At 48.6% G+C, this 15,989-nt stretch overlaps 1 protein-coding gene across 1 annotated transcript in view; it reads right to left on the minus strand.

Annotated features, from left to right (window-relative positions):
• Nucleotides 1-15,989, minus strand: part of Asic2 (acid sensing ion channel subunit 2) — a 1,069,930-nt gene that overhangs the window by 872,660 nt on the left and 181,281 nt on the right.

Genomic DNA, 15,989 nt, shown 5'->3' on the forward strand with positions numbered 1-15,989 from the left:
CTGTCACACATTTGATTTTGAAACAATGTTTGGCCTTTGCCTATTCAGGAAGCTTTCACTATTGCTAAGATTTCCGAGTTCCCTGTAATGAGTTATGGTGATTTAAGGGGCTGTGGTGGGATGGAATTTAGAACAACCCATACTTGGTAGAGCAAAGGTGACGTTTACCAAGTTAGACAAATTAGGAGGCAGAGGAAACACAGGCCACCCAAGAGTTTGCCACACTCTTCCTTTATCTGGAGCTTCTCCAGGGCTATAAGTCAAAGGCTCACTGCCAGTGATCCTCCTTTTCTTTCTGATGCTGTGATAAACAGTCCGACCAAGAGCAACAACTTGGGGAGAAAAGGTTTTATTTATTTTATGTATTTTGACCACAGTCCACTATGAGGGGCATTAGTCAGGAACCCAATCAGGAAAGGAGAAAAGAACTGTGGAAGAACCCTCCTTACTGGCTTCTCTCTCTCTCTCTCTCTCTCTCTCTCTCTCTCTCTCTCTCTCTCTCTCTCTCTCTCTCTCGGCTGGTTCCCTCCTCTCAGCTGACTCAGGAGACCAACTTCACCTCCCTCCCACCTCCTTTTTCTGCCCTTCTTACAAGACTGAGTCAGTGCCTCTTGGCCTGCCAACCCTCAGACAGTGGCAGGGATGACCATGCCAGCTGCAATGAAGCTGTTTGGCCAAAGTTGTCCCTTTCTTCAAGCTGTTTGGTTCACTGCTGCCATGGCTTTGGGCCTGCCAGCCCCCTGTCACTCAAAGCTACCCTCTGCTGAAGTCCAGACTCTGCAGGGCTGTGAGCCAGGGAAGAAAGATGGGGCCAGCTCTGACAGTCACAGTAACATATGCAGCGGCAGTCTCTCCTCTCCTGACCTCTGACATATATGAATGGTCAGAAGCTTCCTGGTCCATTCATCTCCCCAGCCTCCTGGCTTCCCAGTGTTCTATTCTCAGCTGACCGAGGACCAGAATATTAGCCCTGCCTTCCCCTGATTCCCTGGCCACATGCTTTCCTGGCCACATGCTGCAGGGGTGATGCCTCAAGCCTTTCTAAGCAACCAAACTCAATTCAAGGGCAGAGGAAAATCAATAGACTGTGGACCAGATCTATACTGACTGGCTATGCGGCCATTGCCTGCTTCCTAACAATCCAGCGGCAAGTGCCTCCTCTGTAAGGAGAAGGAGGCATAATGTCACAGTACAGGTGTGGAGGTTCACCTGAGAACAAGGGTGTGAGCCCCAGTGCACTGCAAGCTCTCTACATTCCATGCCTCCTCTCCTCTTTGGGAATAGCAGATGGTGACCCAGAAATCACTGGACCACAGCATCCAAACGATCACTGAGTGCCTTCTTCTGACTTGTGGAACAACAGAAAAGGCATATCGTCTTTGCTTCCCCAGCCTACAGAATTGAGACTGAGCCTCTCAGGGCTTCCTGATGCTAAAGTAGGACAATGGAACCTTGCCACCTATGGCCTAGCTTGCATCCAGTATCCAGTGTGCCAAGGGACACATTCTCAAGCTAGACACCGTAGTCCCAGAGCTTGAAGAGATACATATCCACAGTCTGAGTTGGAGTCATCTAAGCTTCTTCAATGTCCATTTCCTGGGGGCTTCATCCTCAAATAGCCCAGCCTTGGGTTGGGACTGAGATCTGGGCTGGCCTGCCCAATTCTGAACTCCTGATGGAAGGCTGAGATCCACCTGATGTCACTGTCCCTTCCTTTTCTCGCCCCACCTGGGGCATCAGGGTGGCTCTTGTGGATTTCGAGCACAATATTGGTTGGGTTAAGGGCTGGGATTTGATCTTAAAATATCCTAAGACATTTCAAAATGTTTATGTATCCTCTGTGGGTGATATTTTTAGACCCAAAAAGTTCAAATTCCAGTAAACAATCATGAGAACAAGCAGAATGATAATTCTTAGACCTGGTAAATCTCTGAGCATGATCAGCCAAGTCAGGGTGTCCTCGAACATGATTAGATGATCGGGGATCTGGGAATTTTTGTCCTCTGTGCAGAATCAAAAATACTGTTATTTAATTTAATTGAAAGCTATATAAGTGCTAACATAGACCACTCTGGTCTAGTTTTATTTAAGCAACTGTCATCGCTCCTGGTCTTTGCAGAATGGCTTGCAGAAGTGTTGTTACTGTTCTCTGCGGTTGGAAAGTTGGTCCCCCTCTTCTAATTCATATGTTGGAACCTAGTAAACAGTGTGGTATTATTAAAGGGGGAGGCTTTGGAACCCATTAAGTTATAAAAGGCTCCAGGCCGTTCTGGATCATTCCCCCTCCAAGAGTTGTCCCATTTGTTACTATGTGAAACCTCCAAAGGGCACTAACTAGGGAGGAGAATGAGCCCTTGCCACACAAGGAATCTGGTGGCCACTTGATCTTGAACTTCCCAGCCTCCAGAACAATGAGGAATGAATTAGCCAGCCTAAGGCTCACTTTCACAGCAGAACAGACTAAGACATTACTATTGATTGTCATTTCATGGATGAGCAAATTGAGGTTCTGAAAGATTAGGTTACTTGTGTGATGTCATTTGAAGCAATGACCCACAACCCAGAAAGTCCTATCAATTTTGCTGCCTCTCTTTCACAGGCTGGGCCCCTCCTGTTCCTTCTTGGAAAGTTGCCGGTTAGACGTGATGATGTAATGTGTAAGCCATTACAATTATAGTAGTTAACACATGGGCTGACTCACACAAACAAGAGATCAACCCCAGGCATGAGCTTTCGGCTGTTTGATAATATTTGTCTGGTAATTTTGCTAATTGTGTGTTCATTTGTCATCTGCCAGTGAGTGACAGCAGGCAAACAGTAGGAGGCACCAGAGAGTTGGGAATCACATACAGAGGGGCAGCTTAACAGGGGGCTAGTCTATGACTTAGATTTTTTTCCTTTTCAACTGGGAAAAAGCCCTCTGATGGCACCTGGGCTGTAGTGTCGGCCTATCCAGGTTCATGGAAGCCAATGTCACTGTAGAGACACTGTCCTGATGCCCCGTGTTGGCCCTTCTAAACTCTGCTCCCAAGACTACCTCAACACACTGAAGAAACTTTCAAGAGTAAGGTGACCAAGAAGCAAACTCTCTCATCAAAATATAGAGGGCAGCAGCATTCCTCAGGGGTAGAAGTTTCTAGAAGGTTTGTGGTGGAGAGGTGGTTCCCTGCAAGGTGGACTCTGCTTCTTACCATATTTACATAGTTTCATCTCTCCTTTTATGCCTTGGTTAGGCCAGGCTAGATGCCCAGGCCAGGTGCAGCCAAATGAAAAAAGAACCACAGGTCGAATGTCACCCCAAAAGACAACTCTGCACCCAAGCCTTCTCTTAGAAGCTCAGAACTGAGACTCTTAAGGTGGAGGTCAGTGCTAGACTGGCTTCTGGGAGGCCCATAAGCCTGGAAGGCACTTGCTAATGGATGCTGGTGGAATTCTTACAAGTCTTAGCATCACCATCATCATAAGGCCCCATGCTTGTTAACTCAAACCACACAGTGCCGCTTCAAAGTGGGAGGGGCAAAACGAGCACCTGGTCTCCAGGACCTGAGTATCTCCCCTTGCTCTGTTGGACCTTCCTTCATCTGTCCTCCCACACACAGCCCCTCCCCCCTCCCCTCCAGCAAGCCACTGGCCCTTGCTTGCCTTGTTCACAGGGCTATACACGTTTGTTTATTGCACACCCTTAGAGTTCCCAGCCTCCTGCCGGCCCGTGTCTCCCACAGAGATCCTTTCCCAAGCTCCTGCTGGGCAGGGGCTCATTTACATTTCACTCACCAACCTCATTTAGTTAATTTTCTACAGTTAATTCAATGTTCAGCAAGTGGCTCGGGATGGCATTTGCATCCATCACTTTCCAGGGCTCAGAAGGGCTGCGGGGTGGCGGCTTCCCCGCTGAGATCCCCCACGTAGGCAAAAAAGCAACAACATGGCTCCACGCACAAGAGCCTGCTGCGGGGTCAGCCTAGGCCCTTCTCTAGCTGCTGCCCCAGGATATAGCCCGGGTTGGGGGCAGCTAGTCCCCTGTGTCTTGGCAGCCTTGCCCAGGGTGGAGGCACTGGGCTGAGATCTCCTGCCTTCTGACAATTGCCAGCGCATCCATTCAGAGGTAACTGCCTGCTGTGCCTGGCTCTTCTTTCACCTTAGCCTAAAATAGCTTCAGGGAGTGCCTCCCGGTGCCTAGATTATTACAAGGCTTGGGAAGGAGGAGAAGGAAAATAAAAGACACTAGAAAAATCCTAATGGGAAGAGTGTGGCTGCTCACAAGTCCTGACCCAGAGGGCTCTGGACTCCTAACTAGCTATTCCCTGTCTCCACTCTGCTGAACCCAACTTCATCCTGCTGGCCTTACTGGCAGACTGTCATGCTAGAGTACCTGTTAATTGCTTGTTCTAGCCATCCACTACTCCTCTAATCCAGTTGAAGAAACTGCGGTGAGTGACAGAAGTCAGATCTTTGGGGAGCCAACTCTCTAACTCCAGATCCCCTTTCTCGCCTCCAGAGCAGTGAAGGCCTAGAGCTCATGTCTACATCCAACCAAGACTTGTGGTATCCAGAGACTTATTGGGATAGCACTCTCTGGCCTGACTGCTTCTGGGTTTCATCCAGGCTCTAAAGACCATGCAAGCATATGAAGGGTCACTGCACACACTGAGCTTTCTAGAAATGATCCCAGGGTGGCACTTGTAGCTCGCTGCCAATCCTTGTCTCGGTTTTCATCTACTATTTCAATGGGCAGAGATGTGGAGCACTCGTGACCCAAGAGTGATGAGTTAGTGGCTGGAGTTCAGAGTCCTTAGTCAGAGAGTTTTGCCTGTGAGTGTGCACCCAGCTCATAGCATGCGAGGGCTGCATTAACTGAGAAGGTAGAGTCAGGACACAGCAGAGTCCACTGGGTGCTCTGAGCTTGGAAAGCCAGTGAGTTGGTAACCTGTAAGTCTCTTCTAGGACTTCCATGCTTGACGCATGCCCTATCCCAAATTGGAAGGGCCAACTTCACTCAGGAAGGAACCAAAGAGAACCTGACCTCTGCCTTGGAGATCCTGGTGGGAGACAGATGTCTCAGAAGGAGCAAGGGGTGGAGTGAGGATCCTCTGCCAATCAAACACCTTCATCCGTGAAGACTGCCTTTCCAGATGTTACATATTGACCCTGGGCCACAAAGCTGCAAGATACCCCACCCTCAGTACCCCTACCCAATATCCCCACTCTACATAGCCCCAAGAGGCAGAGCTTTTCCCTCCAGGGCAGCAGAAACTTTCAGTTTGTGATCACCCACCCTAATCTACTTGGGAGTCTTTCAGGTCAGTAGTTACTTCTCTTAATTTGATGAACATCAGCATTTCTTCTAGGGGTTCCCAAGAACTTGAATTCTTGCTCTTCAGATCAGCCCATCCTTGATAGAAGATCCCCGTAACTTGAAAAGCCATCTCTTCCCTCAGGAGGTGCACTGACTTGTGATGGTTTTCCCAGTGGTCAAAATTCAGCAAACATGCATTAAGGGTTTTGCAATAATGTTCGTGTGTGTGCGTGTGTGTGTGTGTGTGTGTGTGTGTGTGTGTGTGTGTGTGTGTGCATGTAGGTTCTCTTAGGCCACAGTCACCTCCTGATCACCTGGGACAACATCTGTTCTTAATGGCCAGTCTGACCCTTCTGACTTACAAGCTGAAATCACTTGTCCTCATCACTCTCATGGTATCTATTATGTATGAACTGGGAACTGTGAGGAGAAAAGAAACATGGCAACATGCCTATGGCCCCAGCTTCTGGGGGTCCGGTAGGAGTGTGACACATCCAGGGGGCATCCTACCTAAGAGTGCCCAGTTGTGAGGAAGTGAGGGAGCAAGGGTCAGAGACTTGAGGCATGGGCACAGACCTTGCCTGCGGGGAGTGGGGAGATGCCCTGGAAGGGAGTTGCTGATAGGCCTAGTTTCCTGTTGCATGTTAAGGGGTTCCAGCTAAGTCTGCTTGTTTAAAACAAGCACAGTTAAAGGTACCATTTCCTTCTTTTTACTTAAGCCTGTATCAGCACAAATGTGTATACACACACACACACACACACACACACACACACACACACAGACAGACAGAGACAGAGAGACAGAGAGACAGAGACAGAGAGACAGAGACAGACAGAGAAACAGAGAGACAGACCCCGCTGTCTCTCCTCTCTCTCTTTTTTTTTTTTTTTTCATCTTTATTAACTTGGGTGTTTCTTTTTTTTTTTTTTGTTTTTTTTGGTTTTTTTGTTTTTTTTCGGAGCTGGGGACCAAACCCAGGGCCTTGCGCTTCCTAGGTAAGCGCTCTACCACTGAGCTAAATCCCCAACCCCAACTTGGGTGTTTCTTATTTACATTTCAATTGTTATTCCCTTTCCCGGTTTCCAGGCCAACATCCCCCTAGCCCCTCCCCCTCCCCTTCTATATGGGTGTTCCCCTCCCCATCCTCCCCCCATTACTGCCCTCCCCCCAACAATCACATTCACTGGGGGTTCAGTCTTGGCAGGACCAAGGGCTTCCCCTTCCACTGGTGCTCTTAACTAGGCTGTTCATTGCTACCTATGAGTTTGGAGCCCAGGGTCAGTCCATGTATAGTCTTTCTCTCCTCTCTTTCAAACCCTTCCCCTACTCTCCTTGTCTCTGCTCCCATCAGCCCTCACAGGATTAGAACAAGCTTTAGGTTCCTTGGATTTCCATGCTCCACTGTGACAGAACCCATGTAGCAGGTCATGACCTGAAATGGACAATGGGTCCTATTGCTAAATGGCAAGGATCCTCCATCTTTCCGTGTAGAGCATCCTAATATTTGGCCTTAGCTGGCCTTCCTAACTTCATGCCCATGGGCCTCATCTATAGACTTCAAGTTCAACCACACCAGCCTCCTTTCCATTCCCAAGCCTTCCTGGTACATTGATTGACACCTCCCACATCCTTCTACTTTCTGTTCAACATTCTTCACTTCCTTCTCAGCCACCAAACTCCTACCCATCCTTCAAAGCCCTCTCAAACATGTTCCCTATATAACCACAGGATACTCCCTTGCTCACTGGAATACCAAACTACTGTGGGGTTCACCACAGTCTGACAGCTGGTTGGAGGGTCTCACCTCCATGGAATTCAGGTTTTATGTAAGTGTCCTTGTTCCCAGCATATGGCATAGCACTCAGCTGCGACAATGAGAGCAATGCTACTGACTAATACTAAATGCAAATACTAATGCAAGCCATATATTACATTGAGGGATAAAAAGAGGGTATGGATGATAGCCAGTGCCTAGATGGCTGTAGAGCAACCCTTAGGCTAAGCCCTCGTAAACTCCCTAAAATCCTGTTCTCTTTGCACCTCCCTGTAAAATTCTTTCCTCATTTGGCACGGGAGGAAAGTGAGGGTTGAAGAGTAGAGATATCCTCCTGAGGACACGTGTGTTGTAGGACAAAAGGTTTGATGTCACAAACATCAGACCCAAGCCTTTGTTGTGTCCTAAGCCCCTGCTCTTCTCTGGGACCCAAAGGACTCACAGGTTTAATTAACTCAACGGTACCACAGAAACATCCCTTCATATCCCTCATCTGCCACCCTTCCAGAGATCTTGGGTTGCAGCACTAACCCAAGGTCATTGAATAAGTCCAGGTTCTGCTGAGGTGACATTGCAGGGTCAGGAGAAGAGACTCTTACTGTCAATCACAGACCGTGGTGCTGGGCAATCTCATGACCTCCAAGATCCTCCAAGGGGCAGGATCTTCGCCTATGAATTTGGGACACTAAAGTCTTAACGCAGTATCACTCTGGAAGTCAGATGGGAATTGACTCACTCAGAGCATTGTCTGAGTTTGGGGTACCTACCTGTGAATTATTATGGGGTCACTTCCATCAATTCCTAAGCATCATCAAACTGGAGGGGGCGCTCACTCATTCACCCACTCCTCGGTCCCTGCCAGCCTTGATTCCTCATGTGGGTAATGGGCAAGTGAGGGTCCTGCTGCTACACAGGGTCCATGTGAGGCACCTGTGCTGTGGGCTGGCACATGCTGGGTGCTCGGTTAATTTCTACATCTAGTCCACCCAAAAGGAGAAATCCTGGGGTACCTTGTCCTGCCCTATCTCTACTTCAGTGCATTCATTGGGCTAATCTTTGATCCATTGCAGCCAGGGTTGCCCACTTTGATGCTGGCCATCTGGTACACATGTTTTGTGCTGTATATGAGTGTGTATGCGCGCACACTCTGTGTGTGTGTGTGTGTGTGTGTGTGTGTGTGTGTGTGTGTGTGTGTGTACCAGAGACAGATCTTGGTTGTGTTCCTCAATCATCTACCTACTTCTTGAGACAGGTTTATCTCACTCTTCCTGAAGCTCACTGATTCGACAAACACATTCAGCAAATTCCGAGGATCCTTCTGTTTGCCTTCCCAGCACTGAAGTTCCAGGCACACATGTCTGTGAATGGTGCTGAGCATCTGAACTCAGGTCCTCATGACAAATGCTTTCCCAACTGACCCTTCTCCTCGGCTTCACACACTTCTTTTTAACAAGATTTGGAAGAATGAGAAGGAGGAGGAGGAGAAGGAGGAGGAAGAGGAAGAGGAAGAAGAGGAGGAAGAGGAAGAGGAGGAGGAGAAAGGAACAAAGGAAAGAAAGAAAAGAGAAAGAGAAACTTTGCATCAGAAAGCAAAATACACTCATCACAGAGAATTTGGAGCATGTCAAGAAAAAGAGAAACAAGTCACCTGTGGTTCTCCGAACACCGAAAGGCATTTTCTTGCCTTTCCCTCCATGTGCAGACTGCTCTGTAAGCTGGTGAGATCATCCTCAAGACACAGTGTGGTTTCCTGCTTCCTACCACTTAGGATACAGCAAGCCCTCCCTTGGTAGTGTAAATGCAGTTTTAATGGCTATCCTGTTTATCTAAGCAGCCTTGTCTACACTACCCCACACTTACCAAGTTCTGAACAACATTATTCTAAGCCAAAGAGGCAGTGATAGTTCATTTATAGACTTGACTGTCTTAAGGCAGGATATGGTAGTCAACCAATGCTGACTTTCTGAGTTTGCCGGAGCCTGTCCCACCTACAGCAATCCCACTGCCATTTTCTTGCCAATTTGGGTTGGGGCACTCGGTGACAATCCCTGATATGAAAGCAAAGGCTTTCCTAGGGAATAGGGCCTCAGGCTCAGCCCAAATCTCCAGGGAAAGATCAGTGCAAACCTGTACACTCATTTTCTCCTTTTCTGGCCTACTTTGAATAAAGCCCCAGGGCAGATGGATTTCCTGAGCTACCAAGACCTTAAATATATGCCTGGGGCTTCCCAAGCTGGATTCCTTAAATATTTTCTTCCTGTTCTTCTGCCGAGATATGGGCATTTTGGAGGGTCAACCTAAAAAAAAAAAAAAAAAAAAAAAAGGAAAGGGCCTTCTTGGTGAGATGAGAGCTGGGAAACAGAATACAGAAGCCACTTGTCTTCAAGGAGTGAGGGGTGCCTCTGCCTCTTCTAGATAGGGAGGGCTGGCCATTGTCTGCATCCCAGCACCATGCCCCACAGTGCTCCTGTCTCTATCGATGCTGGAAGGCTCTGAAGCCTTCCCAGATGCCCACTCCCAGAAAGTGCCTTCACTGCTCCCAGGGCGCCCCACCCCCAGATTCTTACAATAACCTATTTTAGCATCTGCTGCTTCCCGCCAATAAAAGACACGTTGATAGTAGCTCCATGAAGTTGCTAGACAGTGACAGCCTTGGAAGTATTGAGATCTTTACCCATGCCCAAACAATTAGCAGCAGGTGCTGTAGGACTCGAACCTGGACAGGCCCACACTTATGTTCTGTACTCCCTGCCCACTAGCCAGGGTTGGTGTCTTGTCTAACACAGTGGGTTTGAATGTGTGGCTGGTCCTTACCCTACAATTGTCAGCCCCAGTGAGCTCTGCTCACCTATTGTGGGATCCTCGGCCCTTCTTATTGGCCCAACATAGGGTGAGGCCTAAGTTCTTGCTCTCCTGTTTAGTCACCACTACAAGATGATAGGAGAAAAGCCAGGGGTGGTACATGCTTGTAACCTCAACACTCAGGTTGCTGAGGTCAGAGGATTGGAGGTTTGGCGCCATTCTTGACTACATTTTAACCTCAAGGCCAGCATGGGTTACAAGGAAGAGTCTGCTTTAAAAGATAGAACCTGCTAGACTTAGAGGTTTTCTTAAATAGTATAGGGCATCTCCTGGGGTATGTTCCATTTGGTCAGTGTCTCGAAATCAATATAGTGTCCATCTGCAATTTTTTTCCTCATTGGTCCTCCAAGTAGCCCAATGGGATAGAGGGGAAGAGTCTGAGAAGGTAAATATATTTCTCAGGTCAGCACAGCTTCTTGGTAACTAGGTAGGTCTCAAAGCACTGTTCATTGTTTTCAGGCCTGGTAATTTTGCCTTTACTCAGTCTCTTGAGTTTTTGAGAAAGCTGCAGTCCAGAGAAGGGAAGAGGCCATTTAAGGTCACACAGCATGTCAGCTGATCAAGAGTAGGACTGGATCCAACTCCTCCAATTCCTTGGTTCCGCTCCATCAGAAGCAGAGTACAAATAGATTGGGAAAATGCCCGTCGTGGCACGAGGCTCCTTCTAACTCTGGGAGGCGGAGCAGTCCCACTGGATCCCCACAGTGGGGGTGACTATCACAGCTCTGGCGAGACACACCAGCAAGTCCAGAGATGGTGAAGCATGGCAGGCAGACACCGGGCACTGGAGCACAGGACTCAGGCTAACCAGGGAGTGCACCTCAGCAATGCTCACTACAGATGTCCTGACTCCATTCCAGCACAAATGGGCAGCCGTAACAAGGCCACAGGGTATAGCTGGGTGTCCCTAGCCCACATGAAGGGCATGGCCCCAATCACCCAGCAACAACATCTACCTATACAGTCTTGGATAAAATGAGATAGTGACAGGGAAAGAGGTACTTGCTCTGTGGGACGATGAAGTCTCTCCTGCTGGCAACTGAACCCAGGCCCCCTACATTCTAGGTAAGTACATCAGCATCTCCACAGCCCCAGCTTTCTTTTTACCTTTTATTTTGAGACAGTCTCACTAATTTACCGAGGTTAGGCTCAAACTTACTCTGCAGCCAAAGCTAGCCTTGAACTGATTATTCTTTGGGCCTAGAAGTCTGAGTATTTGTGATTCAAGGCTCACCCCAGACCTAGTTTCTCATTAGGAAGGGTCACATGACCAGCACTGACTGACTGACTGACGTGCAAGCCCCTAGGTCTCCTATCCATCTTTGTTATCTGACTCTTTCACTGGCTTAGCCTGGTCTCATGCTTGCCAATCAGTTAACTTCCAGTCTGGCTCACTCTATAAGCTTCAACACAAGCTGCTATCCCAGGCCTGGCTTGTATTTGGCAATATGACCAAGTTTCCAGTAGATTAACCCCCAAGACAACTCTTACATATGTCTCATTTTAGGGAGTAGGGCCTATGTCTCAGGAGGAAGCACCTCAGGTCTATCTCAAAGGCAGTGTATGCATGAACATTTGTTCAGTAGGAACAGTGATGAGGGGTACATCCTCCCCCCTCCTCTTCACTGCGTCAGCGCACCCTTTCCTTCCTCCAAGCAACCAGTGGAACCCAGCTATACACTGAATCGGGGAGCTCACAGTTGGGGAAAACACAGCTACCACACTCAGACAGCTTGGAGCTTTGAGGGGGAACACAGCTATCTGTCAAATTCAAATAATCACAGCACACAAGCCATTGCAAAGGACTATGCACATTAAAAAAAAAAACACCACAGGGAGTCTGAACTAGTCTGGGTGTCAAGGGAAGCTCAGGATTTAAAGGGGAATAGAGTGCAGTGAGATTTCATTTCAAGGTACCTGTAACATATGTGAAAACATGGAGATCTCTTGTCTTGGAAAAACAGCATGAACTGTAGAGCAGGAGGCTGGTGAGAGAGGGAAGGGGATGGCCACATAGGGCCTGGAGGTCAGGCTAAATGGACCACCCGAGAATGGCAGAGAGCCCTTTGTTCAGCCTGGCAGGGATAAACTGACTGAGATCCCCATGTGATTCACATGGGAAATTGGACACAGAGACAGGCTGGCTGCAGGCAGGCATCCTGAGACCCCACCTCACAGAGTCCAGGAGAGAGCGTTTTCTGGATCTTTCCGCTACTGAACTCTTAGAATAAAAGCAGAAGACCAGACCCCATCCCAGATGGGAACCTGGCAGGACAGGCACAGAGGAAGGAAATGGAGAATAAAAGCCTTGCAAGGGAAGTGGACAATTAGGGCCCCAGGGGCTCCTCACTGCAAAGGAACCCCAGTCTACCCACCAGAGCACCTCAGAGCTCAGGGAACTCACCCCTAAAGAGTCCCAAGTGAAAGACTAGTAGAGAGCCAGTGTGCACTCAATACCACACTAGGACACACAGCTATGGCCAGTGGTGCTGGGTTATAGGAGTCAAGGGTTACAGTCACTGGGACCAAGAGGCAGGGGAGGTAATGGTCATCAAAGCCAGCCCACAAACCAGGGCTGATTTTCTTTGTGTTAGGCAGAGTGGAGGGGAAAGGTTGAGAGGGTGGAAAGGGGCCAGAGATGGGGGTCAATACATTGTGGGAGCAGTTTCTGCTCGTGCTTTGGACAGGAGAGAAATGATTAGCAGCTGGAACTGAGAGCAAGAGACTCTTGAGCCAGGCCAGCATGCTGCTGTAATATTAATGTCTCTTCCTTAAGCGGCAGAAAGGCTGAATAGTTGCTGTCCCAATTGTTCGCCTACGCCAGACTGAGCATAGGGCATATGGATACAGCTTCCCCACAGAGGATTAGACTCGCTACCTGCCACATAGTTGCCTTGTATTTCAAAATAAGTTACACAGAAATCGATTTAAAAAAAGAATGGATCTATTTATAGTTGGGTGAAACTGGGGTGGGGATGTCTAATTTCCATGCCCCGTTCTGGCTAAACATGCTAATTCTGCAAGTGAAAGAAGAATGATAATCGGATAGCTGACAGCCCAGAGTACAGAGGGAACACTACTGGCCAAGGCAGCTTCTCAAGCCCTGGCTCACAAATTAGCTGAGATGCTCTTTGGACAGCACTGCTAGGAAGTAAGGGAGTCTGAATGACTCCAGGAGCAGACAGGGACAGGCTGGACCAACATTTCAGGGATGGACAGGAAGTCGCAGACCTTGGCAGACACAAGGAGGTGAGAATCTCCATGCTCGACAGGTAGGAACTAGAAGCAAATCCTCGTTGGCTCACAGCTTTTATCCCTTGTCCAGGGACCCAATCCCTTCTGGATCTGAAAGATTCTGTCTTACAGTTGAGATGAGGTCACCTCAGAGAACAGACCTAATTCATGGAAGACAAGCACAAGGTCTTTCAACAGCCAGGGGGAGAGGGGATTGGGGGAGAGGGAGGGCAGCGCTTGGGGCTCCAGCTCTCAGGTTCCATTTCAGAGCCTTTTTCCTATTGGGTAACTCGGACGTAAGCAAGATGCAGGAATGGATGGAGGACAAAGATGAGTGAGTGGCAGGTTGCTGCTCATGGCAATCACTATGGAAACAAGTGGCAGAGATAGACTGAGGGTCTCAGGTTAGGGGTCAAGCTTTTATCCCTCCTGACTTCCCTTTCTCCCAGGAGAAGATGGTTTGTGTTGATAAGATGTGATTCCAGCCAGGTGGCACAGGCAGGGGACAGGGAGGGGGCAGGGAGGAATCTTGGCTTTATCAGCAAAGTGCCAGATAACAACTGTTGTTCCCATTGTAGAAACCATGCCCCATGTCACAGGGTTGACCTCAGAGCACCACAGAGACAACCTCTAGTTGGCTCGTACGGACTCAATGATGCTCCACTGGTAACTGGACATCACCATCCTGAATCTATTGCCTTCCCTCCGCATATAAGGATGCCAGCTTATGGGGAGATGTTACAAGATACATAAATTCTAACCTGTTAATTCTTCAAGCAAAATTCCCAATCTCGTGAAAGAGACTGCTTTGGTCTTACTGGACCCATTTACACAAGCAAACACCAAGGTTCAGAAATGCACCAAAAGTCACACTGTGTGAAGGGAACTTTTGAGTTTTGGAGCACTGTCTTATTTCTTCATCAGCTCCAACAGGAAGGCCGGAGGGAGAGGAGGAAGAGCTTGTCATTGCTCCGTGGAACAATAGAATGAGGACAGAAATCACCACCTAGGCATATATACTCATGTCCACTCCCTCCTGTGTGTGTGTGTGTGTGTGTGTGTGTGTGTGTGTGTGTGGTGTGGTGTGTGTGTGTGTGTGGTGTGTGTGTGTATGTGTGTGTATGGTATGTGTGTGTGTGGTGTGTGTGTGTGGTGTGTGTGTGGTGTGTGTGTGTGGTATGTGTGGTGTGTGTGTGTGGTGTGTGTGTGTGTGGTGTGGTGTGGTGTGTGTGTGGTGTGTATGTGTGTGTGGTATGTGTGTGTGGTATGTGTGTGTGTGTGCGTGTGTGTGTGTGTGTGTGTGTGTGTGTGTGTGTGTGTGTGCGTGTGCCTAGCTTCTGTGGATGTCGTATTCCCTGGAACTGGAGTTACAGATGCATTTGTGAGTGTGAGTGTTCCTGCTGTCCTCACAAGGAAAAGACGTTTGGGGTTCTGTCCTTGCTCTCATTTTCTTCCTGACTCATCCCTGGAGTGCCTTGTGTTCTGTGATTATTTTCAACCATCATTGTTCTTTTACTTAGAAGTCAACTGCAGAAACTGCTTTTGTGCAAGGATCCACGTTAGTGTCTGAGGACAGCGAGTCACCCAAAAAGAAGTTTCTGTCTTGAGGTCTTCAGGTCCCCCAGGGGCAAAAGCTTCATGTGAAATCTGTGGAAGGACTTCTAGATGCTTCTAAGTGTTCTCTACTATTGATTCCACTTGGTTAAGCTGGTGGTTAAGATGCTTTTCTTCTCTTGGGCTTCCTGTGGGGGGTCTGCTTACTCTGAGGGTGCTGCACTTTGGAGTCAGGGCTCTATAGGTGTATGAAAAGGAGGGACATACACGAGACCACTCAGCTAGGCCATGACAAGACAGCAGGGTCAGAGGGTGGTGACCGGCGTCAGTACAACATGAATGCTCACACCTCCCCACATATGCATATACACACCCATTCAAACCCATACAACCCAGCCGAGAAAGGAAGTCAAGAAAGTTAGGGATGTACCCAGGACCCCCATTACAGATCAAAACCAGTCTGTCCAAAGGAGAAGAGGCCAAAGCCTAAGCACTTGGCTGTAAGGAGAGCTTGCAGAGTGGAGGAAGGCCACTGATAGGTTGCAAAGGAAGGTGACCCTTGGGTAGTGTCTCTCTGAACTGCTCTTTCTCCCTGGGCTGGATAGAAACGTTTCTGTCCTGCCTCCTCCTAGGGTCCTCATGCAGGAAGAAATTGTAAGGTGGGATTGAGATAATAATGGTGAGAGTCTTTGCATTGAAGAAAGCAGGATTGTGTCATGCTGGACCCAAGGCAGCTCTCACTATTATCTCTGGCCCTCTCCCTCCAGAGAAAAAGGATCACCACAGCAGGAAATGGGCCAGCTAGAGCAGGAGGATGGCTATCCCTCACTCTCATAGCTTATGGTTGGCAAAGTTAAGGTTTAGAGGAGGGCCCTAGTGACTTCCACTCTTCCCTAATGGGTTGGTGCTGATAGCTGGCCTCCATCGGGGTAGTAGGCGGTGCTCCTGAGTGGGAAGAATGACAGAGGTGGCTATGATTTTTCAAGCTGAACCCTACTTTGTCCCCAGGTGGCTTACTGGGTTTGACAACAACACTAACTAGAGAAGTAGATCCCACATTATTTCCTGCTTTTAACCCCGCTGTTCCACAGAGTCTAGCTGGAGAGAGGAACCCACACAGAGCTCGTGGTGCCAGGGAGCCTTTGGAGACAGTGTGTGGCCAGCCCTCAGTAGAATTGGCCAGAGATCACACAGCCATGTCTCAGAGACTTGAAAGGGACCTTAAAGTTCACTTAGTCCTCCAGATAGAAGCACTGGTCCTGTGATGG

The sequence above is a fragment of the Rattus norvegicus genome, chromosome 10 (assembly GCF_036323735.1).
Source record: "Rattus norvegicus strain BN/NHsdMcwi chromosome 10, GRCr8, whole genome shotgun sequence".
In the NCBI taxonomy this organism is placed as follows: domain Eukaryota; kingdom Metazoa; phylum Chordata; class Mammalia; order Rodentia; family Muridae; genus Rattus; species Rattus norvegicus.